At 31.7% G+C, this 14,578-nt stretch overlaps 1 pseudogene; it reads right to left on the bottom strand.

The window, feature by feature from the left end:
- Positions 1-8,020: 8,020 nt before the first annotated feature.
- LOC145130707 (ACT domain-containing protein ACR9-like) lies at positions 8,021-9,428 on the bottom strand (annotated as a pseudogene).
- Positions 9,429-14,578: the final 5,150 nt, after the last annotated feature.

The raw sequence follows: 14,578 nt of genomic DNA, 5'->3' as shown, positions 1-14,578 counted from the left end.
CAAAATTGTGTAAGTAATCACCATAGGTTTACAGTTATCCTCCAGTTGGCTGGATCGATTTGATTCAGCTTACAAAACCCACTGAAGTAGACCCAATTTTCAGATCGATCACTTCCAGCATTAACTTAATCTAAATCTCTATCGATGGAAGATGCTTGGGGGGTGCTGAAGGGGCTTTTTAGACAGTGGAGATGGCAGCAATAGAGGAGGCTGAAGACCACAATGGAGCTGGTAGCGGTGGAGGAGGGTCGATGTTGTTTGTATTGGGGTAGCGGGAGCATATGGAACCTCCGTGAGCAGCATCGTCATCATTGAACCACCACATAACACCACAGAACACCCATGACGACTTCCTATCCCTCCTTCTCCGACGACATCCTTTGCGAAAACCTTAATGCAACCTCCCTTCTAGGGTTATCTCTGAGAACGTAATCCACCCGAGGCGGTGGGCGGATGTTAAGTAATCGGAGTAGACAGAGAGGAGGAAAGAGATGATGGTGGATTTCAGATTCATACACACACATATTGATTTCGAAAACGAAAACATACACATACAAATCGATTTTTGAGCATTGTGTTTGTTCTTGAGCATTATGTGTTCTTGAGCACTTGTTCTTAACACTGTGTGTGTTTAGAATTAAAAACCAAAAAAAATCTGGAGAGATTGAGAATAGGTGTGTGTGTGAGTGTATTACCATGTGTGGAGAGAGAGAGGGGTGGGTCCTCTGTTATTTTTTTAATTGTTAAAATGAATAAATTAATATTAAATTTTAAAAAAATGAAAGAAAAATGAAAAATAAATACCCCAAGGGTATTATAGTCATTTCAATTTTCGGAGAGACTATTTTCACATACAAACCACTCCAAAAGGACTATGAATTCAAAAAACTCGAGGTTTGGACTAAAACCCCAAAAATTTGCATACCACAGGAACCATTTTTGCAATTTTGTCTATTTAAATAGATAAAGAATGAAAATGATTATGAGGATGATAAATATGTCTGGAAATCAACCCTGTGATGCCCGATAATCCACCCTAGGACAATTGATTTGTAAACACTTGGTATTGTTTGTTTGTTTTGTTAGTGCTTAGTTTGTATGGTATTTTGGATATAGGAATGGAATGTGTAAAAGTTGGTATCAGGGGCATTTTATGGTATTTGACAAAAAAATAGAAATTTTTAAATTTTTATTTTTTAATAAAACGAAATTAGCGACAGATTTCCGTCGCTAAATAGGTCCGTAGGTAATTCGTAGGAAAAAAGTCAATTTTAGTCAAACTTGACTCCCGTTGGTAATCCGTAGGAAATCCGTCACTATTTATTTTTGTAGCTATTCCGTAGGAAAATAGCTAAGTTTAGTCAAATTTCACACCCGTCGGCAATCCGTAGACATTCCGTAGCAATTCCTTTATGTAGTTAATCTGTAGATATTATACCTACGGAATAGGCCATAGCTAGTCCGTAGCAAATCCATAGGTATAAATTTACCACGGGCGTTTATGCTACAAGCATTTTTCCGTAGCAAATCCGTATGTATTTCCTTATACCTACTATGGATTGTGTCGTAGCTATTGCCCCAGTTTTCTAGTAGTGATTAGCCATGATCAGATCGATTGTAAGAATGTCAAAGGATAGCATTCACGAAGAAAGCTCGAAGTCCGATTTCAAAGATGAGCATACCAAGCCATGAGATCTGAAAAATGAAAAATCTAACATTTCTTGTGTAGATTTATTTACTATTATGTTTTCTTGATAAGAAAACTCGACGTCCAATTCCAAAGATGAGCATCCGTGGCCAAAAAATGCTTAATTTATGTGGATGGTGTGATATGCTGCATATGCATGCGTAGATAGTTTAGATACAATACATTTTAGAAAATATTAGAAGATATATTGATTTTTGAGTTTTCTGATATTATAAAAATATTATATTTTAAGTGTGAATAATCGACCCATCGTTTTAGAGAAAGGAAAAAATCGACGTATCTAAGTTTTGGAGAAAGAAAAAAAAAATCCTTAGTGATATCGAAATGTGCATTCACCGGTTCACACCACTTGCGTTGAGCTTTTAGGTCAACAAATGTTTGTTTGCTTTTATATTTTTTGATTTATTATTATTTTTTGATTTTTATCTTTTGGTTTTCTTTTACCCTTTTCTCTTCATGTCGGCGTACATACAGTACAGCTGTGATGTTGGACATAACAAAAATTCAATGATATTGATATTGATTAACAGTGATTACATAATTAATTGTAATTAAATGAGTTGTATAGTATATTGTTAGAACACGCTTTTATTGTTAAAAAATATCATAATTAGAATTAGAAATTAATTTGTTAGCATTTGATAAATTTACCCATTTTATAACTAATAGACAACATAACGAAAATAATATTTCAAAAAGTGATATTGTTAAATGTTTGTATAGGTTTTTATATATTTACATCTTTTCTAATAGTTGTTAGTGTATTACTTTTTTTGAACAAGAAATATTATAGAAAAGCTAGTTAGAGGCTAGAAGTACAATTTTGTAATACATTCCGTGTGAGGTTTGAGAACCCAATTTTCCCATCATAAGGAAATACCCTTATTGGATCTAATTTTAAGCCAATTAAAAGCATAAAATTTGACCTCAATAGTTAAAGCAAGACTAGACTTAATCTTAAGTTAAAAACCCGCTTATTCCTATAATTCCGTATCATCGACATTAACGTGATGAGAATGACTTCAACCACAATTGTGAGTCTTTTGTTAAGAGGCTTTCTACCATTCCAGTTCAAAAAAATTAGTAATCGTGGAAGAGGAAGGTGGATTACTAGGTCACCAAGTGTGAAGTAAGCCTCTAACTTCTTTAACCGTGTTGCAGTCAAGAAAAATGTGTGCATCAGTTTCAGGGCTGCTGTGCCAAAAGGGACAAAAAACGGATGGTAATATGATCCCCCTTCGGTGCAAGTTCGTGCGAGTTGGTAAACGAAGATGTCGTGCGCTCCATATCAGCAGGTTAACCTTACCATGTGCAATTTTATTCCACATCGTTCAAATAAAATTTTGCTCAAGAAATTGATCATCAATGTTCTTTCTAAGAGAGGAAACCGAGAAGATACCGTCACTTTTTAGACTCCACAACCATTTATCCGAACGTTGCATGAAGATAGTATCCAAATCCATACCATGTTGTTGAGTGAAATGGTGAACTTGACCAATACGACCCCAAATAAACAACAGTCCTGGAACGCGCTCTACCAAGACCTCCATCTTCCCCATGAAAGGCAGTAATTTTGAATAACTAAAACATTTAGGTACTATTTGGTTTGTAGAATATTTATGAGGAAGTTGAAATCGGAATTGGAAATCGAATTATAATTAATTCCAGATTCTATTTGATTCGCATGAAATGAAATTGGAATCCATGTAAAATCACAGAATTACCATTTTTTTTGTTTTGCTTAATTTTACTTTATTTTCTAACTTATATGTAAAGATACATTATATAAATTATAAAATAGAAAAATATCGGTAGTGGCGGCGATAGTGATGATGGCAGCAATGGTGGTAGTGGTGTTGGGTGATGGTAGTGGCGATGGCGGTGGCAATAGTGGTGGTGGTGGTGACGAAGATAGTAGTGGTGATGGGTGATGATAGTGGTGGTGGTGGCGACGGTAGTGTTGGTGGTGATGGCGGCGACGGTGTTGGTGGAATTCGTGAATGTGAGTTAGATGTTTTGCACATTAGAAAGAATAAAAATGTTCAATCAAAACGTTATAGTTAATTATTTTTAATGATAAAAATTCTTAAATATGAAAGTTATATAATAATGAGGGTTTATTTGATATTTAAATTAACTATAAGGGTTTAATTAATATTTATATAAAGTTAAAGGGGTTCAATTCCTAGGGACTTAAATGTCACTAAAGAAGACTACAAGGTAAATAAATTAATACAAAGGGTCAAATGTCAAATTTCAAGGTTGGATGGAGTAAATTGGCAACACTAAATTATTAATCAAAATTGAGAATTGAGTTAAAGTTGACAAAAGTCGAAAGTTGAGGTACCAAAAGAGTAAAATACGGAGTTTTGCATTGAACTAATGCTACAGAGTTCAGCCCTACCCAAAGGGACCAGCCAACCGAACCCCGTTTGATCGGTGAATCTCAGATTTGATTGGGATGAGAAATCCCCAAATAAAAAAACGAGGATGGAGATACCCCTAGTCTTCGACCTTAGACTCGACTCCGATATATAATAATATATAAAAATAATACAAAACATATATAATAAAATTTACAATATCTAAAATTTAATCCAAGTAACCTAACTTATTAGTAATTACTTTGTTGAAATTATATTTTTTCTTCTTCATTTAGCTAATTTAACCTGGTGTATAATTTTTTTTTTGTTCTCATTGGTTAATCTTTTGGTACCTCAAATCACTCTTATAATTTTTTTCTACTTAATTTTCCATGTATGTATTTAAATTTGATAGAAAATTTGTTTATAGTTTTTTATGCAATCTATGAATATTTTTAGGTTTTGTAAAATCTTTAAATTTATGTTGGTAAAATTGAAATTTAGAGTTCTTCTTTACATAAAAGTTTTCATATTAAAATAGAAAAAAGAAATCTTTGATTCCCTATTGGGGAACCCCGCTCCGCGTTGGAGGTAAGGATGGAGATTTATTTATATTCCCCGATGAGGATGGCGATGGGGATGGGGATTGAAATGAGAATTTATGGATGAGGATGGGGATTGGGGTCCCTGGTATTCCTCGACCCCGTTGCCATGTCTATCTAGATACAACAGAAAGGTGGAAATGAGAGAGAGAGAGAGAGAGAGAGAGAGAGAGAAACGAGAAAACAGAGGCAGTCGGGAAAGAGATCGACAAGAAGACTGGATCAAATTTTGGGACTATGGTGCGACTTCTACAGGTATATGTGTGTCGTGGATCGATTTCTTGAGATTAGTTAGGCTGTATACTAGCCATGACATCCACCAACATCCCCAAACCTTAAAGAAACCACCACAGCACCACTATGTGTTGTGGTTGCATTTTTGAATGGGAAACAACCATTTAGGCTTGAGTTTATGGATGTTTCTTGCTGTTAGAAACCAGAACTACGAGCCTTGGTACTTGTGATGACTTTTGAATGCTAGAACAAGTGAAACATCCCCCATTTTTGCTTGTATGTTGTCCTGAATGTCGTACACCACAAAATAATGATAATGAATCATCGTGGTTGGGTTTAAAGGTGAAACAACCACGTGGGCTTGAATTTTCTAATGTTTCTTAATGTTTTGGGAAACATTAAGGCACTCATTTCCTTCTGATCTCATGTAGATGTATAGAACAAATGAAAATAGCAAGTTGTGGCCCTAGAGTTGTTTGGAATGGTTTACGATCATAAGTTGATTTCTAGTTTCGCTTATTGATGTTTCTTTATGTCAAAAACTCATGAGAACAGTCCATTGGTGCTTTTTTGTGCCAAATGCAATTAAACTTCATAAACATATAAATCCTATCGAGAAACCCCTAATGTGAACCATTAACGAGCCCTTTATTCATGGTAAAACCTTGTTGGGAGCCTGGGAGACAACAAGTCGGATCTTATATGCAACATAGAGCATAACTGGGATCGAAATGGTAAAAACCATCGTAGACGTGGGTTGTAGGAAAATTTATCTTCTTTCCAATTCTATTGGGATCAAATCAATCGGAGCTTTGGTTTTTGAGTTATGGATTGTCACACCCCCAAACCAAGATGGCGGAAACGTCTGGGGCTGGATGACTTCAAGAACAGTATCACAACATAATGTACAATAGTGATCAAAGCAAACACAATCATCATAAATATAATTGAGAATGTTACATTGTTTCCAAGTATTGTATGTTTCAAAACCAATTACATTATGATGACAAAAATGAATAGTACGACGTCGTAACGTCCCATCCTCAAAATCCTTGTGACTACTTGTTTAACGGTTTCTGAGAATACAAGTAGTTTTGAAAAGTATCAACAATTAAGTTGGTGAGTTCATAAGAGTTTTGTATAGATAAAAATCTGTAATTCTTTCCTTGTAAAAATGATAGTATTTGTTCCCAGAAAATCCAATATTTTCTTAAAATGAGTTGTAGTCTTAAAACCCTAAGACCAAAAATGTGTAAGTATTTCTATACTAAAAATAGTATTATGTAGTTTTATTCTTATATAAAACCATTTGAACGCATGTTACCCCGTAAACTAAATGTATCGTTGATTTCCCATGTGAGTTATTACAAACATGCTAAAACCGAAGTTGGCCTGCCGTGACACTCTTCAAGCGTCGGAATGTTAGACATTTGTCACCCCAGACCTGCCGGTCTAGCTGTAGCTAGTAGCTTAGGTGCGGGATTGTCAGTCCCGTATAGATCTATACACAAGTATCACGCTCTCTTACCGGGATTCTGGTTATAATTCAGGATTTTAGTGTGTACTCTGGTAGGTACGGTGAAGACTTTGTCTCACATAATTGTTTCAACAAGTTCACGTTTTGTGTAATGAAAATCCTTGTAAGTGTAATTATCACTTTTGCATAGTATTAATATAGTGTATAATAATTATATACTTTTATATAATTATTCGTTTTGTCCCAAAATTTTATAATAGTGTTAATGACCCATATACTATACCTATTATAGTTTATTATGAAAATTTCGTTGTACCTATATATATATATATATATATATATATATATATATATATATATATATATATATATATATATATATATATATATATATATAGGCTTAGGTTATTCTATTCAAAGTAATTATTGTGTTATTGTATGCATAAATGTGACCCAATCATTTTACTTATTTTAAGAAAGTGATTAATACATATTATTAAATTAAAGAGAATTGAAAAATACCATCTAATTTCATTCTAAGGGTATTTTAGACAATTGAGATAATTTTAAAAAAGGAAAATTCCATATTTTTTGGGATAATTAACTCTCTTGATTTTAAAATTATAATTTTTTTAATTACTTTAATTTTAATTATAACGTAATTTTTATAATTAAACCCGATTTTATTCTGTCAGAATGACATTCTTTTTATAATGATATTCTATGAAAATTCAAGCCATAAACTAATAAAGAGACTTACTTCTCGCAGAATAAACAAATTTTTAGATACAAGTTAAATTTTTTCTATCACATCCTTGAAAAAATAAAAAACTTTATATTTTATTCTATAATAATGAAACACTCCCTAATAACAAACAAATATAATATGTAGATTATTCTATTGGAATATACTATTACATATACTCTTATCATTCTATTATAGATTAATCTAACAGAATATGACAATGAGTAGTGCATTTTTCTGGAAGATCGGTGACCATTGAGGATTGTTCATGTCTATCCCAAACGCATTCATCCAACCTTCGGGTCATTGATCATCATGTACTTCATTCATTCTATGAGAATAACTGTCATGAAAATGAACTTCTTTAAGAGTATGTTTTTTGGATACAAGTTCAAAATTTTCATTACATTCTTAGAAAATAAAAAGTTTATGTACTATTCTATGATAATGTTACACTCACTAATAACAAACAAACACAATATATAAATTATTCTACTGGAATATACAATTACATATAGTCTTATCATTATATTTTAGATTATTCTACCAGAATATAATGATAATAGTCCATTCTTTTTAGAAGATCGGTGACCATTGTTCATCTTCATATCACACACTGTCATCCAACCTTCAAGCCCTTGATCATCATTTTCCCTTCACGTATTCTATGAGAATAACTGTCATGGAATCGAATTATGTAAGAATAAAATTATGTGAGAATGCTTTTATAAGACAAATAATAAACCAAATTTTAATAATTTTGAGCGAATGTACATTTCCCCAAAAATTATCAACTCCAATTCTTTCAAAGTTTTATAATCTAATAAATAATTCAGCTAGTTTATTTTGAAAGAATTATACCTTGGGGCTAGCCTATTTGACCGATTGATATCAGTCTACAGAAAGGTGTATTCTTGCTTGGTTACATACCTGTTTCACATATCAAATGGTCAAAAAAAAACATAAAACATTATGCTCACTCAAATTCTACTTATTATTAAAAAAGGAAAAACTTTGGAAGATAAAAGTAAATGGAGAAAAAGGAAAGCAACATTGATTCCAACAAAGTGAGAGAGCAAAAAAAATCAATTCTAGCAAAAAACAATTTTAACGAAAAGGGACTTTGTTTGATAATCAATAATAAACTCCTGTTATAAAAAAGAATAAAAATAGAGGGAGTAATCAAACGTACCTGAGCATAAGCAATCCTCATTATGCCACACATGCTTGTACTAAATCCTCCATACACACACCAACCTCATATACAGATAACTCGACATGATCAACAACCACAAGTTCCGTATCAGGGCTAGGATTTGTAATAATAAGTCTTAATGGATTCATCATCTCCTCCTTTAGTCTACAACATAATACAGCCTGGCTAAGTTTTTTCACATCTTCTTTTTGAATAAATAGATCCAAACTCCTATACCCTTTATCACTACTCCATATTCTCCCATGTACAATCTATATAAAAATACCCAATTCAATAAAAAAACATTCCTAATTAATTAAATCCGTTTAATTATTTGTAAAGAAAAAGTGTATATACATACACGGATATTGAAATCCTTGGAGATCTTGAAAATGACATACACAAGGATCAACCTCAACATCGCATCCTCTGAACAATTCTTGAGCAACTGGTTCTGAAACACAAGAATGTCCTAGTTCAATATCGTACTCTTCTCCCCCTACCTCAAGCTCACATGTGATAGAACATCCTCCTAACACGACACTTAGATGTTCACATGTTTCCTCACATGGTATATTTGTGTGAAGCAACTCCCTACATGAAAATTTATTAATTCATTAATATTTCACCTCAAATCATTGTAAAAAACAAGATAGAGGCTTACATGCCATCTGTAATAAAGAAAAGGTACATAAGTTTTCCATCTGGGGTTGTCACTTTAACTCTCTAAATTGCTAGATCAAGCTCACACAGTACTTTCGTCACATCTACAATAAAAGATTTAATTGGGTCAAAATAAGAACATGAAAATACTTGCAAGATCAAAACATGAAAATACGAGAAATCTTACCATGTATCAACCCTTTTAGATTTAGGGAGAAAACTTTCAAGAGACAGAGTGGAGGCGATTTGAAATAATCAGAATCAGATAAGTGATTGAGATAAATTGTAGGTAAACTTGAAGGGCAACAAGATAAAAGCCGATTTTTATCTTTCCCAGTTGACCCTCATCGAGCATGGGCGTGGGACTACCCATAAGACTATGTAACATAGAGTTTGGGAGAACAAGATTTCAATACAATCAAGCATCCATGATAAATCCATTTTACCTAAAATTTGACAGAACATGAACTTAAATCTTACCAACGGGAATTTAGGAGAAAGAAAGTAACTTAAATTTCCAACCTCCACAGGTAACATAGACTCCGAATTGAAGTATTTGAAGCGGCGACAGTGCAGACAGGATGAACCACTAACATCATGTGACAGCGGTGGGAGTCGCTAGGATGAAAAAGATGGAGGCACGGCTTTAGGGCATTGTGCCTTATAGGAGTGACTCATCGAATCGATGATGGTGGATCTTCTGTGGGCGTTGGTCGATGGAGTGACTTGTAGGTTTTATAAACTAGAGAAATTAGGTTAAAAGTCAAATACCATAATTATAGGGATTATTTTTGGTAGTTACTAAACAAATTACTATACTACCCTTATTTATTTATTTAATTATTTAATTTTTTATTTAATTTTGATTGGCCCACATTTATGCATACAATAACACAATAATTAGTTTAAACAAATGAACCTAGCTCTCTCTCTCTCTCTCTCTCTCTCTCTATATATATATATATATATATATATATATATATATATATAAGTTAACATGTTTAGATGTTCACAAATAACATATATTATACATCTAACACAAGTATATAAAATTTTACTATGATAAAGCCAGTTTTCTAGTTTTTGGCCTTTTACATCACCAAACGGTAAATATTGAATTATAAACTTTGTAAAATTTATTTTTACCTTTTTATAAAGTTTATATCAATCTAACCTTATATGTTTAAAACAACATATTTTAGGTCAAATCTCACAAAAATGGTACCATAACCTGGTTATGACCACTTTTGCTAGAAAACCCTAATTTTTACATAAAAATTGTGGATTTTTAGGTGTTCTTTTTGTAAAACCAAATCCTTGGTATTTATAACTAGTTTTATAACATATGTCCAAAATAACATATTTTGATTTATATCCCACAAAAATGATGTAATAACTTAGTGATAACAATTTTTGCTAGAAAAGCCATATTATGTTCATAAAAACCCTAATTTTATAGTTTTGTTTTTATGACTTTTTCTTAAGAACACATATCATGTTTATACTCATTTTTCATAGATTTGCATTTTGAACAACATACCACACATAAATGTTCATAATACTAGGTAATAACATTATTTCATGTAGATAACATTTTTACACAACATGAAAGTAAGCATGTATAACAACTTGTACAATTATATAAGTTTACTTGTGTTCTCCCCTAAAACTTGGATAAAGATGAAAATGAGGGGTATGAACTCACATTGAGTGTGTTTCTTGGTGGATAAAGAGGTAAAGATGAAAGATTTCAAGCTAAGAACACTTGAAGAACACTTGAAGATTGAAATATCCTATGGATATTAACACATATTAATGTGTGTAATTGTAACAAAATTAGTATATATATATATATATATATATATATATATATATATATATATATATATATATATATATATATATATATATATATATATATATATGTATAGAATCACTAGATTAGTAAGGAAAAACTTAGCAAAAGATCAAGAACCAACTTATGGAGATTAATCTTGAGAGAATGACTTGTTCTTGAATAGGAGAAGAAGAAAATGAAGAAGATGGAGTGAAGGGGGGGGGGTCTCGGCCGAATAAGAAGGAGAGGGGGGTGGGGTGGGTATGGTGGGGGGAGAAGGTAGGGTGTGGCTTTTTTAATACAATATTCAAGCATGACTTCTCAAATTTAATAATAATACTTTGTACAAATGTAATAATCATATAAAACAAAAGTGGTTTCTTTTATTTTTATAAAAAGAATGGGTAATTTTTATAAGAGTTGGTGATTTTTATAAAAAAAAATATGGTAAAAATGATGTATAATTACTTAATTTGAATCATTTAAATTCAAATTATTATAAAAATCACTATCATCAAAAATAATAACACATTACACGAAAGTTAGGATGATTCCTAATTCTTTTCGTTAAAGTTTAAGTGTTTAAGTCGGGTATAGAATCTGTCGCATTTGGTGACGAATTCACCAAAAAATTTCAATATGCAATCTTTGTTATGAATTTGTCATGTAGTATACGGTTTATGAACTCAACTACATCGTGTTATGAATATTATTTATACCTAAAAAATATATAATTGAATTATCGAATTTTTACGTTACTAACCCTGATTAGGGTTTATATTCAATAATTGGTAAAAAGAGGGGTACTTTGAATTATAACTTGTCAATAGTACATTAGTAACATTAGGGAATTTCACATTTCTCCTAAAATTCTAATACGAGTTGAGTTGACCTGGTTGACTTTGTTTGACCAAAATTTACGGTTGTCACATGGATTGCACATTGAAAGGGTTCGGGTTGCGGATATCCTAGATGTTGGTGGTGTTCGGGTGAACTTGTATACTCTACCATTTGTCAACGATCTAAGGACCTTTTGTGTTAATATGTAGTCTATTATGATGACTTGGTGCTAAGAGATTTAAGTAGAAATAAAAGTTAGTGGTATAATCATTATTTCCTTATAACTTCATATTCTTAGTTGTCATATTAAGTGTTAAGGCTTAAACTAATGTTATAATTATGATTAGGTCTTTTTGAGACTTACAAATAGACATGCAAGTCACATGTAGGGTGAAGTAGAGCAACTTATATATTTGTGCGTTCTCATTTATCTAACATTGATTTTTTGTTGAATTAAAAACTGATATTTGGAACATAGCTGAGGTTGCTACAATCAATGACTGAAGGAATATTTGATAAATGAGAAAGAAATGATGAAGGAGGTGACTCATTAATCTATGAGAGTTGCAACCTGTGACATCCCCAATTTTACGGCCAGAAAAGACCGATTTATTTATGCTTATTTTGAAATCAGAGTATCCTTAAAAGAATAATATTGCGGAATTTGTTCCCAAAAACATGATAATGATATTATCAAAACATTTCCGAACAAACGTATTTTATTTATACTAAAAACCTTGGGATGTCATTGTCGATACAATACATAAGCATAAACAAAATAATACAAGCCTTACACTAGTTTGTCTAAACTACTGGCCTATAAGCATCCATAAATCTCACATCATATCATCACACCTATGCTCTTGTGTCGCTACCTGTAATATAAGAAACTGAGTGGGTCAGGCTTGGCAACCTGGTGAGCATATAGAGTTTTCAACCCAAAATAATTAAATCTTTATTTATTATTATCAGATCATCAACCTGATTACCCCTTCCCACTACCCTCACTCTCTGTCCCTAGCATCTAATTTCAAGGTACCTATCCTAAGGATCATTTTTGGGATTTCGAAATATAAAATAGAGTATTAAGAGAAGTGTTAATAAACAACTATGATTGAGACAGGTAGTTGTATATTACTATAGAATTTAAGTAGCAAGTATTAGTGAAATAAATAATAGAGTATTGTTATATGAGTTAATGAGTTAGTATAGTTGAGATACTGAGATAGATAGATAGATAGATAGACATATATATATATATATATATATATATATATATATATATATATATATATATATATATATATATATTACTATAGAATTTAAGTAGCAAGAGATATATTAAGAGAGATAGATAGATAGACATATATATATTACTATAGATAGATAGATAGATAGACATATATATATATATATATATATATATATATATATATATATATATATATATATATATATAGTTGAGATACTGAGATAGATAGATAGATAGATAGACATATATATATATATATATATATATATATATATATATATATATATATATATATATATATATATATATATATATATATATATATATATAGCGAGAGATATATTAAGAGAGACAGAAAGATATATATATATATATATATATATATATATATATATATATATATATATAGTGAGAGAGATATTGATAGAGAATAAGAGAGATGTGGAGGGAGATATAAAGAGATAGGTATATAGTGGGGGAGATATTAAGAGAGATATAATAGAGAGAGGGGGATATATATATATATATATATATATATATATATATATATATATATATATATATATATATATATATATATATATATAGTGAGAGAAACATATTAAGAGAGATTAAGACACTTAGAGAGAGAGAGAGAAGGAGTGATGAAGAAGCGAAGAATAGAGATAGAGAGAGATGGATTGTGAATATAAAGATAGGGAGAGATAGAGTATGTGTATAGTGACAGAGAGAAAAAGGAAGAGAGAGAGAGAGAGAGAGAGAAACTATACACCGATGAGTGGTGTCTTTTATGTCATAATTATTTTGTGTATCTTTGTTAAGGATTACTCACTAAGCTCTTTGTAGCTTATTCTTTTGATGATATGTGTTTTGCAGGTAACTTTATTTATGAAGTACAGATCATAGAAGAGATAGTGATACCAGACTCAGATCATTGTATTTTATTTTCTTTGAACTAATCATGTAGATAACTACTTGTGTTGGATTGTTTATGTAAGAATACACCAATGTGTTTTATAAATAATAAGTGAAAGTTTTTGGGTGTACCTTGTGTTAAAAAGACGGGTGTTACAGATTATGTTATGTGCATACAGAACAATACTGCGAACGACGACAAAGGAGACACCATTGAACCTAGTTTATGGCTCAGAAGGAGTAATACCATTGGAATTAACCGTCCTCACAGACGTAGCAACAAACTATGACCAAATCACCAACACCAATGGGTTGCGAACAAACCTAGAGTTATTATTAGAAAGGATGGAAATAGCAGCAATTCAGTAGGAACATTACAAAAAGCAAACCAAGATCCTTACAACCAACGAGTCCACAATAGGTCATTCCAGGTCGGAGAACGAGTAGTAAGAAATAACAAAGTGACTCGGTAGTAGCCACAAGTTAAATTACAACTAACATAGGAGGGACCATATAAAATATATGAAGGAAAATGAGATGATTCATATATTCTAAAAACCATGGACAGAGATACGGTGCCAAGGACATGGCGTGTGAAAAACCTATGAAAATTCTATGTTTAAAAATGAGGAATCACAATAGAAGAAACATGAAGTTCTCTACATGACTTATGAGGGGGACACGCCACCCCAACAAGGTCGCAATACTACCTTGATGAAATCATACCTACATCTGATTCAAAGCAAC

Source organism: Lactuca virosa, chromosome 8 (assembly GCF_052849685.1).
Source record: "Lactuca virosa cultivar CGN04683 chromosome 8, Lactuca_virosa_CGN04683_v6, whole genome shotgun sequence".
Classification (NCBI taxonomy): Eukaryota; Viridiplantae; Streptophyta; class Magnoliopsida; order Asterales; family Asteraceae; genus Lactuca; species Lactuca virosa.
Note: the sequence above shows the minus strand (reverse complement) of the source record. Positions and strands in the feature narration are given on the sequence as shown.